Below are 15,780 nucleotides of genomic sequence, written 5' to 3' on the forward strand. Positions count from 1 at the left end.
CAATCTAGGTGTAGTTTTTGCCCACAACAAATAACCTAATGTAATTAAATTAATTCCCCTCCGGTGGTTCGCTTATTACGCTGTTTGGTTTTAAAATGTTTACAATTGAACATATGGTTTAAAGCAAGGCACGTTCCAAGAGCGGTTAATGTAATTGCCGATTCTTTATCTCGTTTGCAGCTAGAAACGTTTTGAAGACTTGTGCCGGGTAATGACAAAGAAGTCAGCATTTGTCCAGTGTTTTTATGGGACATAGTATCGGAATAAAGATGTTATTCAAGAATTCGTTAGCACCAGCTACATAGCAAAGCTATGTTAAAGCATGGAAAGATTTTACAAAGGTTTTAGAAAAGATTGACGGATCGGGTTTTATGAGATTTGTTTTATACAAAATGCAAAATGGCATTTCAACATCTGCACTCGATAAATTAGTAGCAGGAGTTTCTTTTTTCTGTAGAGTGGTTGATGGACAAAAGGTTTTATTATTAAGCAAGTTCTAAAAAGTTTCAGGAAGAAAAATACGTTAAAGGATGTGAGAAGATCAGTTACAATTAGTATATTAGAAAAGTAGTTTTTGTCTTCATAGAAGTATGTTTTTCAGAGTATTAAGTACTGTTATTTAGAGCAGCCTTTGCTTTAGCTTTCTTTGGGACCATGAGAATTAGAAAGTTAGTTTCAGCTAATAAAAAAAAGAGGGGGATTGCAATTAAATGAGGTATGGGTTAGCAAAGAAAACATGTTGATGTTAATTAGCAGGTCAAAGACGGGCCAAATGAGAAAGACGGGCCAAATGAGAAAGGGTTTATATCGAATACTTGAAAAGGCTGGGGGGAAAGGTTTGTTTCCGATTACATATTATTTCACATTTAGGTCGGATTGTGATCGTTGTCTTTTGGTGCATGTCGATGAGTGCTCAGTACCAAAATTTCAATTTATAAAGGTTTTCACTTATGTATTAAAAGAATTTGGGCTTAATGAAAAAGATTTTAGTTCTCATTCTTTTAAAAATGGCTACAGAAGAGTCAAGAGTAGGTTGGGATAATTCAGGGATCAAAAGGATTGTTAGTTAATAAGACTGTGATGAAACGCGTAGGACTTGTGACGCACGGATGGCAGGTGGGGCTTTCGTTCAGGACTGAGGCTTGGAACACATCTCCAGGAAGCACCACACATCCCGGCTATCCCTTTCTACTCCTCTTCACTCCTTGTGGCCCTGCCATTACTCGCAGCCAACTGAACACTGTTCTCATCACCTGGACACTCTGTGGCATATCCGTGAGGAGGTAACTTCGGTTATAAGGGCACAGCATATTGTGTTACACATAGCCAGTGGGATTAGTGTTGTGGTGCAGCTGGGATTAGTTTCATTGAAAGATCACTCTGGGGATTGTGTGAGATTTACCATTCATCAGTTACCATCTTCCTCATCTGGTGGATGTGACCCCATGTTCCTGGCTACCTGCCTGACTGTCCACACATCAGCGTCTATCTGCAGTCACAGATTGTCTCAACCGAATGTGTTTTTTACCCACCATGTGAGTATAGGTCCTGTTGACTACTCCATGTTTAAATGAAGTGTTCTATTTTACAGTATTATGCTATGGAGCTGGAGCTTCTCTTCTTTTGTTTATATATATATATATATATATATATATATATATATACTGCTGCGGCCTAGTTTATTCGAGCATTTGCCCGTTCTCGGCCGCAGCAGTAACCTGGAGCGCGCCAGAGGGTGCCGGGCGCGCGCCGAAGACACGGAGGAGCGCCCTCCGATCGGGGCTTTCTCCCTCCTGCTGCCGGGTCCGCCGGGTCCCCTGCCGCCGTCCCCCACATCGCGGGACACCAGGGCTCCCTCGGGGAGCCCTGGACGCGCGTGCAGGGGGCGCAGGCAACCGATGACGCGTGACCGCGCCGCCGAGGGAGTGCGGCTAGCATGCCGGGGCATCCCCAGGCTTGCGGAGCTAGCCGCACTCAAATAAAATGTGCCGCCTCTGTATATATATATATATATATATATTTCAATTTACATTGTAAGCTGTATAGGGCAGGAGCTTCGTAATTCCTTGGGTTTAACTTCATGTTTAACACACCTGTGTAGCTCCATATATCATCTCTGCACTGTTTGTATTATAACTCTGTAAAGCGCAGTGTACAATGTTGGCACTCTATAAGCATACGCATACGTACCAAATGGACAAATGTCAATGGTTGAACCCATAATTTATCATGTATTTGAATTCCTGGCTTTATTGCTGCTTTTAACACTACTTTGAACTTCTGCTGTATTTTTGTATGCTATTTGCCTATTGTTCAGCTGAAATGTATGCTGAATGTATGCAGCTAATGTTCATTGAATTAGGTGAAAAACGACTTTTCTGGGAAGAGTTCTGAAATGTTTTGGTAATGTTAAAGCTATTTTCTCTGAGTTTATTGATAAGGGCTCTTGGTGATATAAAAAAAACAAGCTAGTTTAGTTGGAAGTTATTTGAGCTCTCATCCTAAAACGTGTCTAAGGCCTCGGACATGGCGCTGACCAATGAGAGCGGCTTTAGCAGGGGCTCGCGCATGCTTCCGCACGCCTGCGGAAGCGTGTGTCTTAAGAAATCTTTAGTTTCTTCTCTTGCCGGAGCGCAGGGCCGGTCACGTGAGCGGTTCGCCCAATGAGGGCGAACCAGCTCTGTGACGTCACTGGCCCCAACCCCAGACACGCCCACGGACGGCGCGCGCTCTAAGGCCAGGGAAAGCACCGCTTTCCCTCAGCCTGCCTCCGCACAGGTTCAGTCTCTATGGACTAAGCCTAAGGCAGCGCTCATACTGCCGGCGACGCGACCGAAGACGTCGCCATTGCGGTAGTTGTAATTTAAGTTTAGGCGACGTTTCTGGCTACAAGGCCAGTGACGTCAGAAAGGGGGAAGGCAGAGGGATGGAAAAGCTCTCTGATTGGCCACAAGGGGAGACCATCGCTGAAAAAAATAAAATAACAGTGACTACCAGATTTTTGGTAGCTCTGTTGCTTGGTCGCACCGTCGCGTGCACTATAAGCGCTGACAACGGCAACAATGCATTTGTTTTGAAGCGACGTCGCCACTATAAGCACAGCCTAAGAATACTGTTGTGAGTTGTACTGTTCATTGTAGTGTTCTAAACTAGTTCCTAATCTTAACATTTACAATGTTGGGTATTTTAAGAATATTTGAGAAATCTTTGAAAACATTTCTCCAAACCATACATAGTTACATAGTAGATCAGGTTGAAAAAAGACGTACGTCCATCAAGTTCAACCCATGCTAAATTTAGACAACAGATACTTTATCCTATATCTATACTTACATATTGATCCAGAGGAAGGCAAACAAAAAACCCCAGTGTCATATCATCCAGTGATATTTCATATGGGGAAAAATAAATTCCTTCCTGACTCCAAGAATTGGCAATCTGATTAATCCCTGGATCAACATCCTTCCCATGTATACTTATTTGGTGTATCCCTGTATACCTTTCCTTTCTAAAAAGATGTCCAACCAACTTCTGGAAAATGTAACATGAATTATCTATTTAGATAGGGAAAAGAATATAAATGAATAAATATTTATTTTCAAACAGACAACCATACTTACACTTGAAAAGAAACTTACAGTACAAACCTCCAACATACCTGCATTTGCTTTCAACTTCTACATAAAATGCATGGTAAAAGAGAATGGCATTAAAAGAAAACTAAAAACTACAAAATGGTTGCCTTTATTGAAGCCTCTGAAAATTATTTTGAGGAAAATGAGAGTGCACACACAACACACACAGGCGTGTGTGGTTTCATTTCCAATTCTTACAAAAAAACATAAAATAAAATGATTAATCAGACCTTCATTAATATTAATTCTGTAAGAAAAGAAATAGCACAAAATAACTGACCAAAGCTTTTAATTTTACAAGCAGTTATTTTATGTTATTAGTAAAAAGGTTCTACATTATAGCAATAAAAACACAGTCACTGCAGACAGCATGAAAAGATTTGTTTAAAGGCTACAGGAACTCATAAATACAGTGCGTTTTGAAAGCAAGTAGACGGGACAGCACCTTTAATGATTGAAGCCTGTAAAACAATGGAATTGTTTAGTATAACCCTCCTAACATCAGGAGGCCAATAAAATAACTGTACAGCGGCAAAAAAAATACTGCAATTAAAACTTTGCTTGTTATCAAGGCACGCGACTCTAGAGCGCTTAGGGGAATCTGCAGAACACTACACAACAAACAGGCCCATATTTACTAAGCAGTGCTATTCTATAATACATTGCCAGAAGACACCTTACAGGCAATTAAAGTGAATGGGCCACAAAGCGTATTCTGTGGCCAGAAGGTGTCTTGTGGTATAACACGTACATAGTAAAAAATGGGTCACCTTCCAGCACCACTAGAATGCATAACTTCAATGTACCTTAAAGTCTGTTAAGGCATACCACTGCTTAGTAAGTGTGGGTCACAATGTATTTTGGGCCATATTTATTAACATGGCTATTCAAGAACACACCTTCTGGGACCAGAAGATACTTTATGGACCACTCACTTCAATGGGCCTTAATGTGTTACTGGGCATTAGAAGGTGTGTTATTGCATGGCACTACTTAGTATATATGGGCCTAGATCAGTATAGATCACAGCATCTATTTACAATTGAAAAAGTGTACGACTAAAATGGGACATAGAGAACAGATACTTGCAGATGCAAGAAGAGAGTTCCTTTTGAGAGTAGCATTCAAATCCAAAGTAGTGAAATTATTGCGTATTTAAAAATTAACTTTTAATAAAAGAACCTTAATAGGAAATAGCAGACAAGTAATGACATTTAGACAACACATACATATTAAATGAAAGAATCCTATCACACTGAAAGAGATGTGTGCAAAGGTACATATAATGGAGACCGATTTGGGTGAAATTATATCTTGGCTTTATTGAGCCTGTTCCTTTATCCAGGCAAAACATACAAAAAACACAACATAACAAAATCCTATCCCTTTGTAAGGGCTAACGTACTTCCCCAGACCCTATCTGAAGGACTGGTGGTATATTCCCATTACCAGCCTATCACCCCAAAGTCTCAGGAGGAACCATAAGCAGGTGGCCCTCCATGTCAGTCTCTGGCAGGTTCCTGGGTCCTCTGTGTCCATGAAATACAAGTCTCTGGGTGTCTTGATCTCAGTACAGCCTTTGTTCTCAAGACAGTGTCTGTGTGCAGGCTTCTCTGCTCTCTTTCTGTCAGCCCAAATGTGACCTAAGGAATCTCTCTCCTGTGTCTCACATGAGGCTTTTTACAGAGCTCTCATTAGTCCAGGTGGAGACTAGTTAATTGAGTGGCTGCAATTAGCTTTCTCAATACTGGATTCTCAGAGCTCTGAGGCTGCTTTAATTAAATAGGTATAGAACCCTGTTACATACATCCCCTGTTTGTGGGAAGCTCGGGCTTGCCACGGCTAAAGCTCATCCTTCCACACTCAATCGAGATATCTCTGCGGCTCGAATGAGACTGGATGGAGGAAGAGAACCCATAGTCCCGCTGTGATTGGAGCCCTTTCTCCAGGTTAGTAATGTCTCCTCAAGAAGGTGCTTGAGCTCAGCACTCTTCAGTCGCTCGAGGACTTTTCCCAAGCACAGTTTTTCTTCTGATCGCTTGGTCACGTATTTTCCCGTGTCGGGTGATCATTTCTTCCCAGAGTTTAGGGTGACCACCTGCATCGGTTCTGTAGCCATATTCACGGGTGGTTCAAGCTGGGCGGAGTTTATATCCATACCGATTGATTCCCGTGGCATCTCAGTTTGGTAGTTACCTAATGTTGTACCTGTAGAGGTGTAAACACCAAATCAATTCTGCCTCAATCTAGCCAAAGAATATTGATTGATTGAGGAATATGGCTTGGGCCATTGGGCCACAGTAGCATGACTGTATTGGTATTGGGCTTCGCAGTCGTAATTCAGTTCTTCTTTCCTTACTTGTGTGGAAAGCCGATCGTAGTACTGCTTTGTCATTGTGGGTGCGCTTATAGCAACACACAGCTTGCTTGGTTGTGATGTTGAATTTATATCTCGATTGAATCACACCAGCAGCTTCCTTCATTTTTTTTGTAATATCTTTGCTGCAGACACTTCCTAACATTTGCAAAAGAATAAGTGAGGCGTTCCTTTAAGAGGATAATGAAGTGATATTAAAAATTCACAATTAAACTTATAAAGGTGCTTACGTGTGTAAAGATATAGTGGTAAAATATAATGTAAACAGTGAACGTCGCAGCTCAACCCTATAAAGAGAAGATCCAAATTCTCCTGACGTTGATTGTAGAAAGTAGCTTTTGGGGAGCGCATATGTGGAAAAAATAATAATAATATAGTGTAGTAATTTCTACATAAATGACAACTAGGTATTCATAGAAATGGGAACTCACACTTTCCCAATTGGGTATCAGCAGTGGGTGTATCAATGTGGTCTAGGTTCTTCCCACTAGTAGAAGGCAACTGGTCTCAGCAGGATTTCCCTCGGTGTGACAGAGATGACACTCAGTGCAACATTGCATGTTCAATAAATATATATTTAAACAATAAGTATTGCACTTACATTTGCACTATGTGCATAGACACATAAAACTATAGATGTGTGGCTCATATGTCTACACTCAGCCCCTGCTGTTTGAAGTCGCGTCGCGTCACTTCCGGTAGTCCGTCGCGTCACTTCCGGTAGTCCGTCGCGTCACTTCCGGTTGGGATCGATCGCGAATATGGAACGGCTGGCACAGGGCAATGCTGGGGACACTCGTGGCTCACTTGTAACGGATCGGGGGACTCGCGGTTCCCAGCGTGTCTCCGTCACCCCAGGTCCCACAGAGGCTAGCTGTCCCGCTCGCCTACGTCCCCAATCTCTATCCTCCTCCCTGAGCCGTTCCTCCACGGCACGGTCCGCACACGCGAGGTCCTGATCACATGTCCCCTATCGAGGTACACGCGCCCCTCGGTGTGCCTCCGTCATCCCTGCCCTTTCCCTACCTGGTTCCTCTGCTCCTCCTTCCCCTCTGTCTCCCGTGCCGAGCGCCTCCTCCGCTTGACTTCCCCCACGCTCTGGTGCACGTGCATAACAGTGTTACAGAAGGCGCGCGCACCCGCTCTAGTTAACTGCCGCCCACACGCTCTGGCTCCGCCCCCCGCCGGTTGCAGGCAATAACTCTCGATTACCTCCCTGTCTCCTCCCCTGCTCTCACAGACCTATCCCTGCAAGTACCCACTCAAATCTCTGCTCCTCCCTTCAGCCCTATTGGCCCTTCTTCCCATATAAACCCACTCTGTCCTCTCAGTCCTTGCTCTGCATAGCTTTCCTGTAGATCCTGTGTGTGCAGTGTCTATGCCTAGCACCCTTGTCTGTTTCAGCTCTGGTTCCTGTCCCTGCCCCTGTTTGGATCCCCTTGGTTTGAACTTGATCTCTGCTTTGGACTTGACTACGCTGCCTTCTCCTGCCCTTGAACCCTGGCTTTCGGACATCACTACGCTGCTCTCTCCAACCCCTGAACTCTGGCACTTGGACATTACCCTCCGACCTCTGGCACCCCGGACTCAGCAAGTATAACGTTAACCCTTACTCACCAGGCCCGGCAACGCTACTACCACACTCCGGGCACGCCCTCACTGCTGTGGGTGCGTTTTATACCCTTACCCACCTCAGTACTGCGGACTGGCCATGTCTGCGGGCATACAAGCGTTACATTATGCAGAGCCCAATAAATGCAGACCCCCTTGAGATGGGCCAAGGTGTCTCCATGGAACATTGGCAATTCCTAAGCGACCAACTCACTAATGTCACACAGAAACTTTCTAATTTATCTCTCCTGGAATCTCCTGTGGCACCGTCTACCCCGGCCCCAATGCCTGTAAATAATCCGGGGCCACGTATTCCACCTCCCAATCGGTATGACCCCCTCGCTTGCCGAGGGTTCCTGAATCAGTGTGACGTCCAATTCGAGATGTCCCCATCCCATTTCCCTACTGGTCGTACTAAGGTGGCATACGTCTATGCCCTACTCACTGGCGACGCCCTCGCTTGGGCTTCTCCCCTCTGGGAACACAGACCAGATATAACCCAAGATTACTCCAAATTCCGGCATGAGTTCCAACAGGTTTTTGACACACCAGCGCGTTGGGAGACTGCCGCTTTTTCCTTGTTTCATCTCTCTCAGGCTCGTAGGTCAGCTGCAAGATACGCGGTGGTGTTCCGCTCCATCGCTGCAGAAACCCAGTGGAACGATGAAGCTCTCGCTGCGGCATACTGGCACGGTTTGTCCGAATCTCTCAAGGATGACCTTGCAGCTCACGCCCGGCCTTCATCCCTCGAGGAACTCATTGCTCTCAGTATCCTTATGGATCAGCGCACCCAAGAACGACGCCACGAGCGCCACCGTTCTCGTTCTCTCTCGTCCTTGCCTGTTTCTCTTAGGTCTCTTCCATTAGCCTTCCCTGCGTTGGATGCCCCTGAACCGATGCAAATCGGTAGCCAAGAACGTCGGGCCGCTGAGAAAGCGCGACGCCGTGAGGCGGGTCTCTGCTATTACTGCGGTTCCCCAGAACACCAACTTCGTCACTGCCGCTTGAAACCGGGAAACGAGAACGCCCAGTAAAGGTAGAGGGGCATTTACTGGGTACTATTTCTCCTTGCCCCTCTCTCCCTAAGGAACTACCGAAGAAGATATTACTCCCCACAACTGTCATGGGTCCTGATCTTCAAATAGAGGTTAAAGCGTTCATCGACTCCGGGTCTGGTGGCAACTTTCTTGATCACGCCTTCGCTTGCAACAATCAGATCCTGTTAGTCAAGAAAAAATCGCCCATCGGCCTGGAGGCTATTGACGGTCGACCGCTCCAACCAGTCTTCATCATTTGGGAGTTTATTCCACTTACCCTGACCACCGCGGATGGTCATACCGAGGTAATGGTCTTCGATGTTTTCCACTCCCCTACTGTCCAGGTTATTCTGGGATTGCCGTGGCTTCAGCTGCACAACCCGCGTATTGATTGGACCAATGTTTTGTCGATCCAATGGGCTGATACCTCAGTGAAGACAGTTTCTCCTTCTGTTGATGTGCTCGCTGGCCTCGACACCACCTCGTCTTCCCACTCTGCTTTGCTGAAGGTATACCATGAATACTTAAATGTCTTCAATAAAACCCAGGCTGAGGTGTTACCCCCTCATCGCTCTTATGACTGTCCCATTGATTTAATTCCTGGAACCATACTCCCCAAGTCCAAGTCTTATCCCTTATCAGTGCCCGAGACGGAAGCGATGACGTCATACACCAGGAGAATCTCAAGAAGGGGTTTATCAGGAATTCCACCTCCCCCGCCGGGGCAGGCTTCTTCTTCGTGAAAAAGAAGGATGGCTCTTTAAGACCCTGTATCGACTTTCGTGTGCTTAACAAGATTACGGTAAAAAAAATGTTATCCCCTTCCTCTGATTTCAGAATTCTTCGACCGTCTACAAGATGCCTCTATATTCTCCAAACTCAATTTAAGAGGAGCCTACAATCTTATTCGTATAAGAGACAGGGACGAATGGAAAACCGCGTTTAACACGCGTTCGGGACATTATGAGTACTTAGTGATGCCGTTCGGCCTATGCAATGCCCCTGCTGTTTTCCAAGAATTCATGAATGATATCTTCCGGGACATTTTGGAAACGTTCGTCATCGTATATTTGGACGACATCCTCATTTTCTCCAAAAGCTTGGAGGAGCACATTCGCCATAATAAGTTGGTACTCTCTCGGCTTCGTGCTAATCGCCTCTACGCGAAAATGGAGAAATGTCTTTTCCATCAATCTTCCACAGCCTTTTTAGGCTATATTATCTCTGACAAAGGCTTCACCATGGACCCTGAGAAATTGAAGTCTGTACTCGACTGGCCGTTGCCAAACTCCCTCAAAGCCGTGCAGCACTTCCTTGGCTTCGCTAATTACTACAGGAAATTCATCCATACTTTCTCCACTATTGCTCTACCGATCACTGCCCTGACCAAGAAAGGTGCTGATCCGACTATTTGGTCCCCTGAAGCCATTGAAGCCTTCGACTTTCTCAAAAGAGCCTTCGTGTCTGCTCCCATCCTTCGGCATCCGGATACTTCTCTTCCTTTTACTCTAGAAGTAGACGCCTCTGATGTGGGAGCTGGCGCTGTGCTTTCTCAGAGATCTTCCCCACAGGAAAAACTCTATCCTTGTGGATTCTTTTCCAGGAAGTTCTCTTCGGCGGAGAGAAATTATGATGTCGGGAACCGTGAGCTTCTGGCCATCAAATTGGCCCTCCAAGAATGGAGTCATATTTGGAAGCACATGCACACACCGCTGGTAGGTGGTGGAGGGGGGTACTTATCTGCCAGTGCGCTGTATCCAGGGAGGTCCAGACATCCCAGAAGTACTTGAGCAAAGGAATGGAAGCAGGCACACTGTCTTTCTAAAGGTGGCCCTCTGATGTCACGATGGGGACGTCGACATCCAGGAGCAAGGCAGCAGTGATCGTGGGGGGGGGGGGGGTGAGTACCCATTTGTGTATAAATTGTGGTATGTTTAGCATGTTCTGTAGCCCTCTCCTTGATAAAGGCAATCTATTTGCCGAAACGTTGGACCATTGGTGGCAAAATAAACTGCACCTTTAGAAAGACCGTGTGCCTGCTTCCATTCCTTTGCTCCTTCCCTCCAAGAATGGAGACATCTCCTCGAGGGTACCAAGGAGCCAGTAGCCATCCTCACCGATCACAAAAACTTATTGTACATTGAGGGGGCTCGTCGTTTGGGATCCCGTCAAGCCCGTTGGGCTCTGTTCTTTTCTCGGTTCATTTACACAATTTCTTATATTCCTGACAACAAGAATATCATGGCCGACGCTTTGTCTCGTCAGTTTTCCACGGAGAACGAATCTAATGAATCCTCGGAGACGATTCTTCCCGCTAAGTGTATTATTTCCGCCAACAACTTTGATATCTTGGATGAAATCAATAAAGCCCAGGCTCATATTCCTAGGAGATTTAAGGTGCCAGAAGGACAGTTGTACGCTGCCCTGCGTTTTCGCCACAAAATACTTCTATGGGGACATTTGTCTAGATCTGCTGGTCATCCAGGCTTCAAGAGGATGGTAGATCTTATCAAACGGACATTTTGGTGGCCTAAGATGAACAGGGACATTTTCGACTTCACCAGAGCTTGTCCAGTCTGTTCCAAGAGCAAATCCGCCCGACACAAACCTTCTGGTCTTCTCATGCCTCTTCCTATTCCGGAACAACCTTGGAAACTCAGTTCCATGGACTTGATTGTGGAACTTCCCAATTCTAAAGGGATGAATATGATCCTTGTCGTAGTAGACAGGTTTTCCAAGCATACACACTTTATACCCCTCAAGGGTCTTCCCAATTCAGCCACCTTGGCCGACGTTTTTTCTAAGGAAATTTTCAGATTACACGCTGTTCCTATTTCAATTGTTTCGGACAGAGGTACTCAATTCATTTCTAAGTTTTGGCGAGCTTTTTCTCAGAGACTTGGCATTTCCCTTCTATTTTCCCCGGGTTATCACCCAAAAACCAACGGGCAGACGGAGAGAATGAATCAGACTCTGGAACAGTATCTCAGATGCTTCGTGTCTGAATCGCAAGACAATTGGGTGGACCTATTACCCTGGGCTGAGTTTGCCATTAACTCATTGAAAAACGAATCCACGCAACAATCACCTTTTTTCATTAACTATGGATTCCATCCCAGCAGTCTTCCCCTCTCCTCCCTCCCCTCTGGTGTTCCCGCAGCGGATTCTCACATTTCCAGTCTTCACAATTCTTGGAAAAAGATCCTAAAAGCTTTGCAAGGTTCCGTTCAAAGACAAAAAAAGCAAGCCGATCGGCGAAGTCAAGTGGGCCCAGTATTCAAACCTGGAGACAGAGTTTGGCTATCTTCTAAGAATATCAAGCTCAAGACTCCTTCCCAGAAACTGGCCCCGAGATTCTTGGGTCCTTTCAAGGTCCTTGAAAGGATCAACCCGGTCGCATACCGACTTGCACTTCCTCCTACTATGAAGATCCCCTCTGTTTTCCATGTGTCTCTTCTTAAGCCCCTGATCCAAAATGCCCATTTTCCGGACCGCCCTCAGAGACCTAATCCGGTCGTCATACAAGGACAACAAGAATTCGAAGTCCAGTCCATCGTCGATTCTCGTTGGTCCAGGGGCAGACTTCAGTTTCTCGTACACTGGAAAGGATATGGCCCGGAGGAACGCTCCTGGATACCATACCATCACATTCATTCCCCAGCACTCCTTAGACAGTTCCGTCGGAAGTTCCCTCATAGACCTTGGGAGGATCGTCCGGAGTCCGATCCTCAAGGGGGGGATACTGTAACGGATCGGGGGACTCGCAGTTCCCAGCGTGTCCCCGTCACCCCAGGTCCCACAGAGGCTAGCTGTCCCGCTCGCCTACGTCCCCAATCTCTATCCTCCTCCCTGAGCCATTCCCCCACGGCACGGTCCGCACGCCCAGGCACACGCTCTGCGCACACTCGCGGTCCCCTCACCGAGCGCGCGTGTTCCCGATCGCGTGTCCCCTATCGAGGTACACGCGCCCCCTCGGCGTGCATCCGTCATCCCTGCCCTTTCCCTACCTGGTTCCTCCGCTCATCCTTCCCCTCTGTCTCCCGTGCTGAGCGCCTCCTCAGCTGGACTTCCCCCACGCTCTGGTGCATGCGCGGTGCGTGCGCATAACAGTGTTACAGAAGGCACACACACCCGCTCTAGTTACCTGCCGCCCACACGCTCTGGCTCCACCCCCTGTCGGTTGCAGGCAATAACTCTCGATTACCTCCCGGTCTCCTCCCCTGCTCTCACAGACCTATCCCTGCAAGTACCCACTCAAACCTCTGCTCCTCCCTTCACCTCTATTGGCCCTTCTTCCCATATAACCCCACTTTGTCCTCTCAGTCCTTGCTCTGCATAGCTTTCCTGTAGCTCCTGTGTGTGCAGTGTTTATGCCTAACTTACTTGTCTGTTTCAGCTCTGGTTCCTGTCCCTGCCCGTTTGGATTCCCTTGGTTTGAATTTGATCTCTGCTTTGGACTTGACTACGCTGCCTTCTCCTGCCCTCGAACCCTGGCTTTCGGACATCACTACGCTACATTCTCCAACCCCTGAACTCTGGCACTTGGACATTACCCTCCGACCTCTGGCACCCCGGACTCAGCAAGTATAATGTTAACCCTTACTCACCAGGCCCGGCAATGCTACTATCACACCCCGGGCACGCCCTCACTGCTGTGGGTGCGTGTTATACCCTTACCCACCTCAGTATGGGGACTGGCCAGGTCTGCAGGCATACAGGCGTTACATCACTGCAGTTCAACTCTACGCGTTTCACTTGTCACATAAGCTTCATCAGGGAAATCCTGCTGAGACCAGTTGCCTTCTACTAGTGGGAAGAACCTAGACCACATTGATACACCCACTGCTGATACCAAATTGGGAAAGTGCGAGTCCCCATTTCTATGAATACCTAGTTGTCATTTATGTAGAAATTACTACACTATATTATTATTATTATTTCCACATATGGTGAAATCTGCGCTCCCCAAAAGCTACTTTCTACTTCCTAACATTTGACTGGAGTAAGATTACACATTGCTTCAAATGTCCATAATTCTTTCTTTGACGTTGCATTCTCATATGGATTGGAGACGCAGGCTGCTTTATTCTGGATATTTAGCCGACAAGTTTTCATTCCTCTGTAGGCAGCTTGTATGGTGAGCGCTACAGAGCGTTTCCGTAGATACCTTTCTCTTTCCAACCATGCTTGGACAAGAGCTTTGTAGTACTTCTGAATTACTCTGCTGCTTTGCGCCCTCGTAAAGAAGTGTAGCTCATCAGCGAGAGAATCCTGTTTCTGGAGCTTGCTCTGAGTGTGCATTAACGCATTCTTCATTATATTTTGGAGCTCTGCGGATTTCTTTGATCAGGCCGCAGCTACATACAGTTTCAGGGGTAACAAGAGCGCTTAACCTTTATTAGATAGCCTGGTTATCCCCTATTGTCCGAGATGATTATGATGAGATAGAGGAAGAGATAGTATTAATGGGGCCTGAATTTGTTTTGCCCGGGGGCCTGCACATGTCTAGCTACGCCACTGCTCTATCCTATCATGTAGCTGGTCAGGAGTAGTTGGAAGAATTCACTTTTTCTTTTAGCGTGTGATAGGATTTTTTCATTTAAATGTATGTGTTGTCTTAATGTCATTACATGTCTGCTAATTCCAATTAAGGATCTTTTATTAAAAGTTACGTTTTACATTTCACTACTTTGGATTTGAGTGCTACTTAAAAGGAGCTCTTTTCTTGCATCTGCAAGTATCTGTTCTCACTGTTGTCACTATGCTCCTTCTAGCAGCCAATCTACAACATCAGACTGCAGCAAGAGCACTCTTTCCTTATCCCACCCCCCATCTCCCATTTTGTGACTATGAAATGGAACATGCAGTAGCCTACTGCTATCAAATGTTTGCGTCGCTCCTTTACGGCTGATCAATCTGTGGAAACAAAGAAATTAAGGATGAACCTAACAAAGCCCCCATAGTGGAAAAGCTTTTAATACTATTCCTGTTAACCAAGTTTTAAGATTATTATTCATAAATGTGAAGGTATTGCAGAAACAGTGGGTCTTGGTGGCATTTTAAACAGCTCAGAGTAGTCTAGAAAAGAAGTTATAATATACAGGTCTAATAATTCTCTTTGATCTGTGCTGTAATATGCAAGCATCTTCTTATACTTGCTTCACATGAATGTACACTTCCCATGCATACCAGAGCAGCTCCTCTATGGTACCGTAGATAAAAAATATATTAATCTAGTTGAGGCAAAAGCTTTTGCAGTTGAGAGAGTTGCCATCAATTTTGTTCTCCTGAACAGAAGCAGAAAATCACAGAAAATAAAAAAAAGAACATCAAGGTTTTTTAAAATTACAGTCCGACAAATGAAAAGGTAACATCTGTTTTTCTGAAACCAATTTAAGTGCAATTATGGTAACTATCTCCTCAAAAGACATAGCAAAGAGCAGATCTAATTTGTGGTAAATTGGAGAAACTCATCGCCCCCTTGGCAGTGACAGTGTGTAAAAAGTTTCTTGGTGAGGGGGGTCATGTAAAGATCACATGCAATAGAGGTTCTGTATCACATCTCCAAATTGCTCAGAGACACAGTAGTCTTGCAAATTGAACTAAACTTACCTCATTCCATGAAATAAGACTGCAATGAAAATTTGTTATATGATTTTATAAGGAAACTACTCTTTCCATGCCATAAAATGAGCTGTAAGTGTAAGAGGTTAAATAAGTAACATCTTTCACCCCTTGAAAATTAACAGGCTGCACTTAAAAGCAACACAGGGTATAATTATGCATATCCAATTATTTAACATTTTCTGGGAGTTATTTATCGGTCTCTTATTTGCAAAATTGGGACAGTGTTTATGATAAGACGATACTGGATTTATCAAGGAAAAATACTAGTGTTTGTCCTTTTGACTTTCTTTTATTGATATTGTACATAACCCATTTTCTAATTTGACATAAGTTGCATACTTTACATGTGCACACATAAAGACCCTCTAAAGTTAAAAGAAAATCTTTTCTATGAAATTATTACAGAAAAGGACAGGTCTGTGAGGGCAGCTGAACTAAGCATTTTAGGCATTGCAAAATTCTACAAGGAAGTTGTACAGTATTTTCTCTAACA

At 45.3% G+C, this 15,780-nt stretch overlaps 1 protein-coding gene across 5 annotated transcripts in view; it reads right to left on the reverse strand.

Moving 5' to 3' along the window:
• LOC142482964 (uncharacterized) overlaps window positions 1-15,780 on the reverse strand; it is a 760,779-nt gene that overhangs the window by 383,276 nt on the left and 361,723 nt on the right. The window lies entirely within an intron of this gene.

Source organism: Ascaphus truei, chromosome 2, assembly GCF_040206685.1.
Source record: "Ascaphus truei isolate aAscTru1 chromosome 2, aAscTru1.hap1, whole genome shotgun sequence".
Classification (NCBI taxonomy): Eukaryota; Metazoa; Chordata; class Amphibia; order Anura; family Ascaphidae; genus Ascaphus; species Ascaphus truei.